At 42.2% G+C, this 13811-nt stretch overlaps 1 protein-coding gene across 1 annotated transcript in view; it reads left to right on the forward strand.

The window, feature by feature from the left end:
* The first annotated feature begins 2729 nt into the window (after nt 1-2729).
* Nucleotides 2730-13811, forward strand: part of CDHR2 (cadherin related family member 2) — a 64192-nt gene continuing 53110 nt past the window's right edge. Inside the window, exon 1 of the mRNA XM_036751318.1 lies at nt 2730-2793. The gene's annotated coding sequence lies outside the window, so the exon portion shown is untranslated. The remainder of the gene's footprint in view (nt 2794-13811) is intronic.

Consider the following 13811-nt stretch of genomic DNA (forward strand, 5'->3'; position numbering starts at 1 on the left):
CTCAGAACCTCAGTTTCTTCATCTGTAAAATGACCTTGGAAGAGCACTATACCTATGAGCCCGTGTTGTAGAGTTCCTAGACAACAGGACATTTTCAAGGGCCTTCATCAGGGGAAGAATTCCTGTCTCGTCCCCAAAGGCAGTTGAAATTAGCATATAATTTGCATATGATTTGCACTTGCCCTTGGAGGGACTGCTCTGTGTATTCTATTACATTCTCTTTCCTCTACAATGAGGAAGGGGTGGAGAGAGTCCAGGGCTGAGAGTCAGGAAACCTGAATTCTTGTCCCAACTCTCACTAAATTGCCAGGCGACCTTGGCAAGTTACTTTCCCTTTTCCTCATCTGTGAACTGAGAATGGTAACAGTAACATTGGTTTGCCTTTAGATACATAGAAATATATGATGTTGGCGTTGGAAAGGACCTCAGAGGCATCTAGGCCATTTCCTTCATTTTGTTTTTTTTTTTCCAATTCAATAACATTTATTAAGCCCCTACTATGTATAAGATTTTGTGTAAACAAAAAAACAAAAATGAACCTGAACTTGCAGAGTTTACATAGTTTATCTCCCATTTTGTTCCTCAAAGTCAATTTATTTCTCAGCAGTTCCCTCATTTTTCAGAGAAGGAAACTGAATCTGAATCTGAGGGAAGTTCAAGTGACTTGCTCAACGTCACATAGGTAGTGAGCAGAATTTGAACCCAAGTCCTTTGACTCAAAAACTTGGCCTCCTCTCTTAGTAGTATATTAATGTTAGAGTTGAATTCAACTAGTCTAATTCCTTAATTTCATAGACAGGGAAACTGGAGGTAGAGAGTGAGGAGTCATTAGTCCAAAGCAATGGAAAATTAATGGTAGACTTGTAACTAGAGCGCCTATCTCCTGCTCCTCAGCTCCAGTCTCTTCCTACTTTGTCATGTTGTTTCCCTTCTCAGTCCTCTTGAAGGGGGGCCTCTTAGCCCAGAGTCTGGGGCCCATGCCCCCTTCTCTGGCCTTCAGCCTGCCCTCAGACCCTCAGCCTGCCTGCTTCCGCCTGGGTGCCCCCTGCACAATACCCAGTCTGTCTAAAAGAGGCCCTAAGGGGCTGGGCCCCACGCTCCCATTTCTAGACCCTGGGAAGCTCAGCCAGGATGGGGCCTAGCCAGGGGGAAGAGGCTGGATCCTCTGTCTACCACTATAGTTGACCACAGAAAAAGCTAAGGAGTTCTGAGGTAAGCCCCGCTTATAGCTCTTTTACACCCCACCTTGGTTTTCCTTCTCTTCCTCAATCCTGTGATCTTGTTTTCTGGAACACAAATGTGCCCCAAACAGGGATTTGTGCACATAGATATTTCACAAATGGTGGTTGAATGAAAGATTTGAAACCAGGACCCTTGGATTTTTTTTTTTTGCAGGTCCAGAGTTGGAGGGAGCTAAGAACACAGAACCCAAACTACAAGGGCTGGAAGAAACCTTAGAGATTCAGGATCTTCTTAACCCTTTTTGTGCGCTGGACCCCTATGGCAGGCTGGTCAAGTCTAATACTACTGTGATTTGTTGTGTACATTTCTAATTGAAAGGAACATTAAATTTCGATTAGAGGTTAATGAAAATAATAAGGTAATTTCTTTTTCCAAGTTCATGGACCTCAGATTAAGAACCCTTAGTTTAGTCCAACCTCTTCATTTTTTAAAATTTTGAGTCAGTCAGGCTTAAGTGACTTGCCCAGGGTCACACAGCTAGGAAGTGTCTGAGGCTGCATTTGAACTCAGGTTTTTCTGACTCCAGGGCCAGTGCTCTATCTGCTTTACCACCTAGCTGCACCCTACCTCCCACAACTTTTAAATTTAAAATAGGAAGAAACTGAGGCCCAGAAAGGGGTAATAGGATCATCGATTTAGAACTAGAAGAGATCTTAGAGGACATCTGGGCCAACCCCTTCCTTGAACAGATGAAGAAACTGAGGTTCAGAGTGGTTAAATGATTTGTTAGTGGTCACACAGCTGGAGTGTCAGAGGTAGGATTCAAACTCAATTCATTAGACCATGCTTCCTCACCAAAGGTCACATCAGTGCCAAACTTGGAACTTAGTTCCAGAGCTTTTGCTGTGCTCTACTTACCCCCAGGCCATTGGGAGGGGAAGCCACCAAGTTCTGGCCCCTCAGTCATTCTCCTTCCCCATTTTTCCTTCTCGGCTTTAGCAATGGAATCATTGACCCACTGGGACCCAAGACAGAGAAAGGGCTGCAGTCTGAGGTATCTTTTGGGGGGTAGGATTCTGGCTCTTCAACAGGAAGTGGGGGGCGGGGAGGGGTAAGGGCAGGTTTGGACACAGGTCCTTCTCCAGGTGTTCTCTCTCCTGGAAGAGCTTGAACCAGGGCCAGAGAGAGAAGCGTGGTTAAGGCTGGCCCTGGGAGCTATGGGAGGCAAGGCCCCCAGTTTGATCTCAGGGATTTTTTCCTAAGGTCTTTACCCCTCCACCATTTCTTGTTAGGCCCCTCCTCTCAAACTCCATCTTTAGCATCTAATCTCTACCCTTCGCAGAGATCCTTTCCTCTAGGGCCTGCTGTTGGTCCTCTGGGTGGTTCTCACTATAACGGGAAAAGTCTCAGTGTCTCTCCCATAAATGTTCCCTCTCTGCTCCTGAGAACATGGAGAAAGGGCTGAGGAGGGCCAGACAGGAAGAAGGGCCACTGGCACTGTTAATGATTACCAAGTAGAGGAGTGGAGACAAGGAACCAAAGTCTGTACAGCTCAGAGTTCTTCGGTGTGAGCCAGAACCAACATCCACCAGAGCTGGGCCTGTGCGTCAGGTATGGCATGGACATGCAGCGGGGGGAGTGATGGTCAGCTTCTTGTCTGGCCAAGAGGGTCATGGGAGAGTTCATGGAAACTGGTTCCCCAAGACCTGGACTTTTAGGGGTCACCTGGGCAGTGACAGTGGAGAATGTGCTAGGTGGCACAAGGGCAGGGGAGTTGCCTGGGGCAGGAGGAGTTGTGGGTGATATCTGGACAGAGGCTGATTCTGACTTTAGACTTACAAGGGTGATGCCACAGGGCCAGAGGCTGCTGCTTCCGGGGACCTAGGAGACAGCGCCCTCCCATAGTGAACTTTGATGATTCCACCAGTGACTTGTGGATTTATTGTCCAGTAATCTCTCTTTTCTACCTTTACCCTGCCTGTGATTTTTTCCTTCATCTGGGAATCCAGGTCTTCTGATTCCTTGGTGAAGATTCTTTCTAGTTCGTCACAGCTGCCTCTCCATTTCTGAGTCTTCCAGTTTGGAGTATATAATAAGGCATAATAGGAAGAACACTGGGTTTATCACCAGAAGGCAAGTTAGACCTGTATTTGGATCCTACTACCTGGCTGAGTGACCTTAGGCAGGTCATTTCCCCTTCTCTGCTCTTCCATTTTCCTCAAATGTAAAATGGGGACAGGGGGTGGTATTGGTTGGATGATTTCAAAGGTCTCTTTTAATTTTAAAATCTTTACGATCCTCTGGGAGTTTGAAGTTCAGGGACTAGACACAGGAAATGGCGAAGCTTGAGGGAGATGAATATAGTGACGGTGAAATGGACCTGGGGGCTCCAGAGGGTGCCCAAGGCCTAGTACTAGAAATTGTTAGGTTTCTGCACTAAAGCATCTACATCTCATCTTGGTTTGCTTGAATAGATCTCATCCCTATAGGCTGAGCCTCTCTCCTGGTCTTTGACTCTCCCTGTCCTGTGGTAAGGTTGGCCAGGAAACCCAGGTCCTGTCTCTGCAAGAAGCCTTTCTTAGTCCTCCTTAATCCTAGTATCTTATCTTTGAGATTACCCCCGATTTATCCTGTCCATCTCTTGTCTGTACATAACTGTTTGCATGTTAGACCGTTCGATCACAAGCTTCTCGAGAACAGAGACTTTTTTGCTTTTCTTTGTATCCCTAGCACTTAGCATAGTGCCTAGCATGTTGTTGGTGCTTAATAAATGCTAGTTGATTGACAGCAGGGGAGGCATGGTCCTCCTGAGTTAATGGTCATTTAGAGCTGTCTGGGCTAGGTCTCTCTGGGGCCCCTCATTATTCTAGGAGAATATAGTCCTGGACTTTGTGGACTCTGGTGGTAGCGGCAGAGGGGCCCGGGAGCCTGAATGGTTGGAGGCCCCTGGGTAGGGGAGTGGCAGCTTCCTGTTGACAACTGCTGTTAGTTTACCGCACTGAGGGCTATAAATTACTGACACTACCCTAATCAAAGGGGAAAAACAACATTATTCAGGGTGACTTGTAGGTGATATATGTGCAGCTGCTGTCATTAGCCATGCCCCGAGTTGGAAGTTCTCAAGGTCCCAATAGGCACATTATTCGTGACTAAAGCAGCCCCCGTTGGTGAGTGATAAGTTATTAGACGCAAGGCTCCAGGCTTTACTTTCTTTTAGCACTGAGCCCTGACTTGGAGAGGAGGCTGAGATCTGAGAAAGCTAATTTCCTTCCCAAAGCTATGATCCTTTCCATTCATTCTTTCACTGATTCTTTCAGTCATCCAATAATAAGATTATTATTGACCATTTTCAATTTAATTAATTAACAAATTGATAATATTTAATTAATAACATTTAATTAAATTAATAACATTTATTAAGCGCCATGAGTGCTGAATGATGGGGATACAAAGACAAAAAAATAAACAAAGCCATCAATTCCTGCTCCGGAAGAACTTTCATTCATTCATCTCGGGAGGGGCATGTTCACAAATACTAGGAGGGAGAGAATACTGAGGACCAGTGGATGAAGAAAGGCTTCATGGAAGTGGTAGCAGCTGAGTTGAACCTTGAAGGAAGATCAGAATTCTGAGAGCTAGAGATGAGAAGAGAGCACATTCCAAGCATGAGGGACATTATGTGAGGAAGCACAGAGGCTTGACGTGGGAATGTCCAGTTTAGGGAACATGCAGGAGTCCATTTTGGTTGTGGTGTAGAGCTCAGGAATGAGGACAGTTTGATATAAAATTGGAGCCAGTTTGAGGAAGATTTGGATGTCAGGAGTATTATCCTGTACACAATGGGAAGCCCCTGAGAAGTTTTGAGGAGGGAAATGACATGGCAGGGAGATTATTTTGGAAGTCATGGAAGGTAGATTAGGGAAGGGAGAGACTGAGAGGGAGAGGCTGGAAGCAAGAAGACTGATTGGAAGCTATTTTACACTCTGGGTGATGAGGACCTAGATTAGGGTGATGGTCAAGTGAGCTGAAAGGAGAGTTAAGGAAGAGATGTTGTGGAGTCAGCAAGACTTAGCAACCATTTATATAGGAGGGTAGGGGAGAGGGAAGAGTGGAAGATTGCTCCAAGGTTATGAACCTGGGTTATGAACCAAAAGGATGGTGGCATTTCTAATTTATCTTGCATTTATCTTGTAGCTTTTTTTTTTTTTAACAAAACTGCATTTTGTCTTCCCCATTAGACTATGAGCACCTTGATGGCAGTGACTGGCTTTTGCTTTTCTTTGTATCCTCAGAGCTTAACACAGTGCCCAGCAAAGAATAGGTGCTTAATAAATGTTTGTTGACTGACTGGCTGAGAGTCACGTTAAGGAGGGTAGGAGGTAAATAGTGATCTCATAAAGGAGCCTTAGAAGAGGCAGATAGGTAAGAGGAGAACCAGAGGATAACTGTCATGGAAACCAAGGAAGGGAAAACATCCAAGAGGAGGAGGGTCTTGGTCAAGGAGATTGAAAACAGAAATGGCCAGTGGTGGTTAAGGGAGCATAGGATCATGGATCTAGAGCTGGGAGAGACCTCTACTCTAACCTCCTCATTTTACAGAAGAGGAAAGTAATGCCCTCAGAGATTAAGTAACTTGTCCAAGGGAAGGGAGGGAAAGTAACAAACATTTAAGTACTTACTGTGTGTCAGGCACTGGGCTAAGTGCTTTACAAATATTATTTCATTTGATCCCCAAGATAACCCTGGGAACTAGGTACTATTATAATGTTCATTTTACAATTGAGGAAATTAAGGCATAGAGTGGTTGAGTGACTTGCCCAGGATCACATAGTTGGTAAGTATCTGAGGCTGGATTTAAGCTCAAGTCTTCATGATTACAGGCCCAGTGCCATATCCATTGTATCACCTGTATTAGGAGGGCAGAGTTTATAATCTCAAAGAGGATCATAAACATGTCTGAAAGGTTCGGAACCGCCGGATATAAGAAACTCTCAAAGTAGAAGGCAAAAGAATCAAAACATATATTTAGGCTCCACAGTAACCAACCCATGAACCAGCAACCCCATTTTGATATATTGATCAAAGGCTTCCAGGCCCAATAAGTACGCCTTGAAAGAGTAACCAGGAGGCTACAGAGAAGCATGATTGCGTAAAGCAAAATCATGCTTCCCCCTCTATGGTAATAAGATTACCCACTGGCCTGAAGTCTTTGTTCAGCTTCCTCCCGTAGGTCAGCTCTGCTACTGGCAGCTCCTGCTTCAGCTGTGGCTGTGGCTGTGGCTGTAACTGTAGCTGTAACTGTAGCTGTAACTGTCGCTGTAACTGCCTCTGGCTCCAACGGGAGCTGCTTTTAACCATCCAGCTTCTGCGGGGGTGTAAGGTACGCCGGGGAAAGCACAGGCTCCCCCAATCTGCCCAAGCAAGGCGAAGGGGCTGACCAGAAAAGCACAGGCTCTTTCCATCAGCCCAAGCAAGGGAAGCAAGGTGAAGGGGCCGACAAGCCCACTCCAGTCCAAGACACAAACAGCATTCAGCTCAGGGGAAAAAGCCAAACCAGTCAAGGGCACTTGTTGACCAAGTGCTAAGGAGCCCATTTTTGGTTGCCAATACATCACCTACCTACCAAGGTCCTGTAATTAGTAGTTTTAGAGGCAAGACTTGAACCCAGGCACTTTGAATCCAGAGCCAAAACTCTTTCCACTGTACCATGATGGTTGGTAACATTAGAAGGAGAAGTTTCAGGAAAGTGGTAGGATTAGAAGTCAAATTGCATCATCACTGTCACCATGATTATAACTGTCATCACTATCATCACCATAACTGCCATAATCACTATCACCACCACTGTTATTACCATCAACACCATCATCACTATCATCACCATCACCATCACCGTCACCATCACCATAATAGTGCCATCATCCCTATCCCCACTACCATCAGAACTTTCATCACCAGCACTATCATCACCATCAGCACCATCATCATGTCTAGTACCACCACCAGCACCACCACTGCCATCAGTGTTATTAACACCATCAGCACTATCAGCCCCATCACCACAGTTCATTCTCTCAAGGAGCTTATACCATAAGGCAGGAGACAACATGTAAACGATTAGATAGATATATGATATATTCAGAGTGGAGAGAAGACACTTTGTGAGAGGAAGGAGGCATTGGGAGACTGGGAATGAATGGCCATTTGGAGAAGGCAGAATTTGAGCCCAAGTTTTAAAGGAAGTCAAGGAAGCTAAAAAGTAGAGGTGAGGGAGTAGAGCATTCTAGACATGGGAGACAGCAGGTTCAAAGACTTGAAAAAGGGAGATAGATTATTCTGTTTGAGAAAAAGCAAGTAGGCAAGTGTTTGTGAGCCTGTAGAGAAAAGTAAATAAAGTGTAAGAAGGCTGGAAAGGTTGGAAGGGATTAGACTACTAAGTGCTCTAAATGCCAAACAAAGAACAAAGAACTTTGTATTTGATCCTGGAGGTGATAGGGAGCCACTGAAGTTCATTGAGTGTGTGTGTGTGTGTGTGTGTGTGTGTGTGTGTGTGTGTGAGAGAGAGAGAGAGAGAGAGAGAGAGAGAGAGAGAGAGAGATGGGGCAGACCTATGCTTTAGAAAAATTACCTTGGCACCCAAGTGGAACATGGATTGGAGTGGGGAGAGATTTAAGGCAAGGAGAATAATTCAAAGCCTTATTATTATTAATAGTCTAGATGAGAGGTGATAAAAGCCTAAAGCAGGGCTGTGGCTGTGTGAGTGGAGAGAAGAGGACATAAAAAGATGTTGTGAAGGAAGAAATATCAAGATTTGGCAATGGATTGTGTATGTGAGATGAATGAGAGCTAGGAGTCAAAGATAATACTGCGATGGCAAGCCTGGGTGACTGGGTAGGTGTTATTTTGACAGAAGGGTAGCGTTTCAGGGGAAAGGGAATGAATTCTGTTTTGGACATTTGAATTTGAGATGGCTATCGGATATCTGGTTTGAGATGTCCAAAAAACAGTTGGTAATGTGGGCCTCAAGTTCAGTAGCGACTAGGGCTGAATATATAGATTTGTATAGAGATGATAATTGATTTGTTTGTTTGTTTTTGAAGGTTGGGAGGCATTGCAATTGGGGTTAAGTGACTTGCCCAAGGTCACACAACTAGTAAGTGTGTCAGGTGTCTGAGGGCAGATTTGAACTTAGGTCCTCCTGACTCTGGGGCTGGTGCTCTACTCAACTGCGCCACCTAGCTTCCCCTAGGAGATACATTCTTAACCAAACAAGGGATGAAGAGAAATGGAGAAGATAACTGGTTACATTAATATATAACATTTGATCCTATAAAAACAAAATTAATACACCTAGGATAAGAAGGGAAACAGTTGAATGAGGGAAAAAAACTTTGTATCAAGATTTTAAGATAAGGGTTTGGCATCTAAGATGTGTGTGTGTGTGTGTGTGTGTGTGTGTGTGTGTGTGTCTTTTGGGTTTTATACACTGGTATACATACATATGTAACAAATTGTGTTGTTCTCTTTCTGTGTATCCTCAGCACTCATGTGCCTGACACATAGTAAATACTTGTCTACTTGATTTGACTTGGCATAAGAAAAATGGACATTAAAATAACTCTTTGGTTTATATGTGCAAGGTGTCCCCAAAGTCTTAGAGACCCTGTATATATAACCAAAAACTATTCCCAAATAGATAGGTTGTCAAAGGATATGAACGAACAGTTTTCAAAAGAATAAAAGAATTACAAAATATTGATAACCATATGAAGGAATGCTCCAAGTCACTAATAATAAGAATTATAAATCCAAACAATCCTGACATCTCATTGAACATCCTGATAATTGGCAGAGATGACAAAGGCCAATAATTATCAAGGTTGGAGGGGTTGTGAGGAGATAGGCCCAGCAGGGCATTGCTGGTGCCCCTGTGAATCAGCACAATTATTTAAAAAAAATAACTTAGAAAAATGCAAATATAATGACCAAAATGTTCATACCTTTTCATCCAGAGAATCCAAGGATAAAGAGAAAATCCCTATACATTCCAAAATATTCATAGCAGCACTTTTTGTGATTTCCAGGAATTGGAAACAAAAGTAGATGCCCACTGATTGGGAAATCACCAATTGTGATATAGGAATGTAATGAAATATTATGGTGTTGTAAGAAATGAGGAATATAGAGAAGCATGTATTTATAAGATCTGATGCAGAATGAAGTAAGCAGAGCCAAGAAAAAAATGCACACAGTGACTAAAACAGTGTAAGTGCAAAGAACAACTATAAAACAATCAAAAGTGAAAGTTAGAAAATTACAAAAAGTAAGCGTGGCTCCAAAGGAGACATATGAGAAAGTATGTGCCCTCCCCCACCCCCACTCCTTTGCAGAGGTGGGAGGTTCACAGTATACACCGTGCATATTGTCAGATTTTTTTCCTATGTGTCATTTGGTTTGGCTGATTTTTTTCTCTTACTTTTTTCTTTAAAAATATGTGTATTATATTACCACCACTAGGTCTATATTCTAAAGACATAAAAAGGGAAAAGGACCTATTTGTACAAAAATATTTGTAGCAGTTCTTTTTGTAGTGGCTAAGAATTGGAAATTGAAGGGGTGTTCATCAATTGGAGAATGGCTAAAGAAGCTGTAGTATATGATTGTGATGGAATATTATTGTGCTATAAGAAATGAGAAGCAGAATGATTTCAGAAAAACCTGGAAAGACTTACATGAACTGATGCAAGGTGAAGTGAGCAGAACCAGGAGACTGTTGTACACAATAACAATAATATTGTGTAATGAAGAATTGTGAATGACTTAGCTGTTCTTAGCAATACAATTATCCAAGACAATCCCTAAGGACACACGATGAAACCTACTATCCACCTCTAAAGAAAGAACCGATACTGTCTGAATACAGACTGAAGCCTTCTATTTTTTACTTTCTTTCTTTTATTCTTTTTTAAATTTGAGTCTTCTTATACAAAATGGCTAATATGGAAATGTTTTACATTGCATGTGTAATGTTGCACATGTTAAAAAAGATATATGTGTTATGAGATGGCTTGGAGTAAGGGCAAGGGGAGAGATATTGATGGTAAAAAAAAAACAAAACCAAAAGATATCAATGACATGTATTTTAAAATAAAACAAACAAAAAGAGATCATTGGTAACTTTGGAGAGGGAAGTTTCAGTTGAATGATGGGGTTAGAGGCCAGACTGCAAAAGGTTTAGAAGTAGAGGCACTTTCCCAAGGAGTTTAGCTACAAAGAGGAGGGGTGATATAGGATGAGAGCTAGCAGGAATGGTAGGATCAGTGAAGATTTTTTTTTAAGGATGGAGAGATATAGGTGTACTTAAAGGCACCAGGGGAGGAGCCAGTACTTAGGGAAAAATTGAAGATAAGAGAGACGGTGGAGTGATAGTGGGGACAGTCTTCTGGAGAAGGTGGGATGGGATGAGGTCAAGGGTGCATGTAGAGGTGTTGACATTATCTGGGAGAAGGTCTACTTTGTTATCTAAGACTAGAGTGAAGTACAAGATGGTGTAAGAAAATGTCTGATGTGAGATGAAGAGGAGCAGAGAAGAGGAAGCCCTCAATGGGTGAATTGACCTCAGTTTTTCCTGTGAAGTTTCAGGCAAGGTTCTGGGCTAAGTGGTTGGGGAGAGTGAATGCCAAGGGAGGCTTGAGGAGAGATGAGAAGATTTGGAAAAGTTGCTGTAGTAAATGGAAAAACGAATTGAGTTGCTTTTATTTTTTCAAACGTTCAGTATGTACAGTGGATCAAAGAGCAAAATATGTTTTAAAGTGAACACAATCTTATTGTTAAAATGTTTGCCTTGCAGTAGTGAGGGCCTAGCTGAGATTAGATAGGATAAATTTGTAGTGGATCCAGTCAGCACAGTTTTGTGATTTTCTCTAGTTCTGTTCAGTTGCATATGAAGAGGAGCAAAGGAGGTGGATGGTGGGAATAATGTAGAGGTGGGGTTTGGTAAGGTGTGATCAGCAACAGGACAAAAGGACAAGGGATTCAAGAATGGAGAAGAGTATCAAATTGAGTTGGTTTATCAAAGGGTTCAGATAGGGAAGGAAAAAGTGTAGCATGTGCAGAAGTGATGACCTGGGAAAGAATTGAGGGGAGGAAGGAATGGAGGTCAAAGTGAAGACAAAGGATAGGTTAGGAAAAGATGTAATGATGCAAGATTATTTTATAAAGGGATTTCAGAATTAATGAATAAGGGAGTAGAACACTTATGAGTGATAGTAGGATCAAGATCAAGGCTGTAACTATTTCTTGGTTTAGCTGAGCTGGAGTGGAGGAGTAGGAAATGGGAACTAAGGGGATTAGTAGATGTCCATTGATTGGGGAATGGCTAAACAAATTGTTGTACATGAATGTAATGTAGTACTATTGTACTGTAAGAAACGAAGCATATGATGAATACAGAGAAGCTTGGAAAGATCTATATGAATTGATGCAGAGTGAAGTAAACAGAACTAAGAAAAAAATATACATAGTAACTACAACAATGCAAATGGAATGAATGACACACCAAAAAATCAAAAGCAAATGTAACAAAATTGTAAAGATCAAGCAGAACTCAAATGAAGAGCTATAAGAAGACACCCCGACCTATCCTGTGGTGGAGGTGGGGGATCCACAGGTGTTACACATCGCACATGTGTATTGGCAAGCACCCTAGTACCCCCAGGATGGGATGGTACTTGGGGAGAGAGAGGAGGAGAGATACATGGGATACTGTTGATGCAAAGAATCAGGAAACATCAATAAAAATGATTTTAAGAGTACATTTCCTATTCCTTAAACTGATTTGTGCATGGCATAATTGCCAAGCTTCTTATCATCTTTATCACCCTCCTCTGAATGTACAAGCTACTTGTTATACAATAGGGCAGTTAACTGGAAGGTCAGATTTGAAAGGAAAGACAATGAAATCATTTTGGGCATGTTTAGTTTCTGTAGGATATTGACAGCAAACTCATTGAATTTTAGCCTTTAAGTCTCTTAGAGATCATCTTTGGTGGAGTGGTGGGGACAGAAGCCAGATGTCAAAGGGATAAGTATGAGCTGGTTAGGAAATGAAAACAAGTGCTTTAGAAAACACTTTGTAAAACAAACTTTTTAAAACAATTTAATTCTTTTTTTATCTTTTGGTTTTATTGATGCTTTTTTGTTTACAACTTAGTCATGTATATATATCTATATCTATATCTTTATATCTCTATACATATATATGTATATGTATTTTCTCCACTTTCTCCCCTGTTCAGGGAGTCTTCTTATATGAAAAAGAAAAGCAACTGAGTAAAACTAACTGACATAACAACCAGGTGTACAGTCAGTCAACAGGCATTTATTAAGCGCTTACTATGTGCCAGGCACTGTGCTAAGCACTGGTATTCTGGAATACAAATACAAGCAAAAAGAAAGACAGTTTCTGCCCTCAGGGAGCTAACTTTCTAATAAGGAAGATAATTCATAAAAGAAAATTGAGAAAAAGGTGAGAGGATCAAGGTGCCTGGTGTGTGTAGGGGGGAGGGGAACAGGGTGGAGAAGTCTCAAGTGTACCCTGGTGAGAAATAAAGACATGGCTGGTCTGGGTGATCTCCCTAGGTGGAGGTTCTGGGAGGAGCCATCCAATCAGAGGGAGAGATAGAAGGGTCCTTTGAGGTATGAATTCCAGAGCTGCAATGATCTTCCCAGGTTAAGAGGTTTCTGGGGGAATACATGTACAGATCAGGCAATTGATGCCTCCGGCATTGCAGGACCCCAATATCTTCTCCCTTCTCTTGATGTTCTTATGCCCCCTAGGCACAATGTCTCTTCTGGGCAGGCTGTTCAGCTAGGCTCCTGGGCTTTCTCTTTTCTATGGCTTAACTACCAGCTACCAGGACTAATTCTTTGTTAAATCTTCATTGGCTTTCTTTTATATTGCTAGGGGTCATTTTCCTTGGAACTGCTTCCACTGACTGTGAGTCCCTACTGGATGGGTCTCCTCTGAGAGATTAAGTAGTTCTCTTTTTTTCTTTTAAATTAATTTATTTTTAGTTTACAACATTCAGTTCCACAAGCTTTTGAGTTCCAAATTTTCTCTCCCTCCGTCTCCTCCCACTTCCCCACCTCTACAAGACGGCATGCAATCCGATATAGGCTAACGCATACATTCACATTAAATATATTTTCACATTAGTCATATTGCAAAGAAGAATTATAACCAATGGAATGAACCATGAGAAAGAAGAAACGGAACAAAAAAGAGAGCAAATAGTTTGCTTCAATCTGTGTTCAAACTCTGTAAATCTTTCTCTGGATGTGGTTGGCATTTTCCATCATGTGTCTTTTGGAGTTGTCTTAGAACCTTGCATTGCTGAGAAGAGCCAAGTCTATCAAAGTTAGTCATTGAACAATGTGTCTGTAACTGTACAATGTTCTCCTGGTTCTGCTCCCCTCACTCACCATCAATTCATATAAGTCTTACCAGGTTTTTCTGAAGTTTGTCTGCTCATCATTTCTTATAGCACAGTAGTATGCCATTATATTCATATACCACAACTTGTTCAGCCATTCACCAGCTGATGGGCATCCCCTCAATTTCCAATATT

The sequence above is a fragment of the Trichosurus vulpecula genome, chromosome 3 (genome assembly GCF_011100635.1).
Source record: "Trichosurus vulpecula isolate mTriVul1 chromosome 3, mTriVul1.pri, whole genome shotgun sequence".
Classification (NCBI taxonomy): domain Eukaryota; kingdom Metazoa; phylum Chordata; class Mammalia; order Diprotodontia; family Phalangeridae; genus Trichosurus; species Trichosurus vulpecula.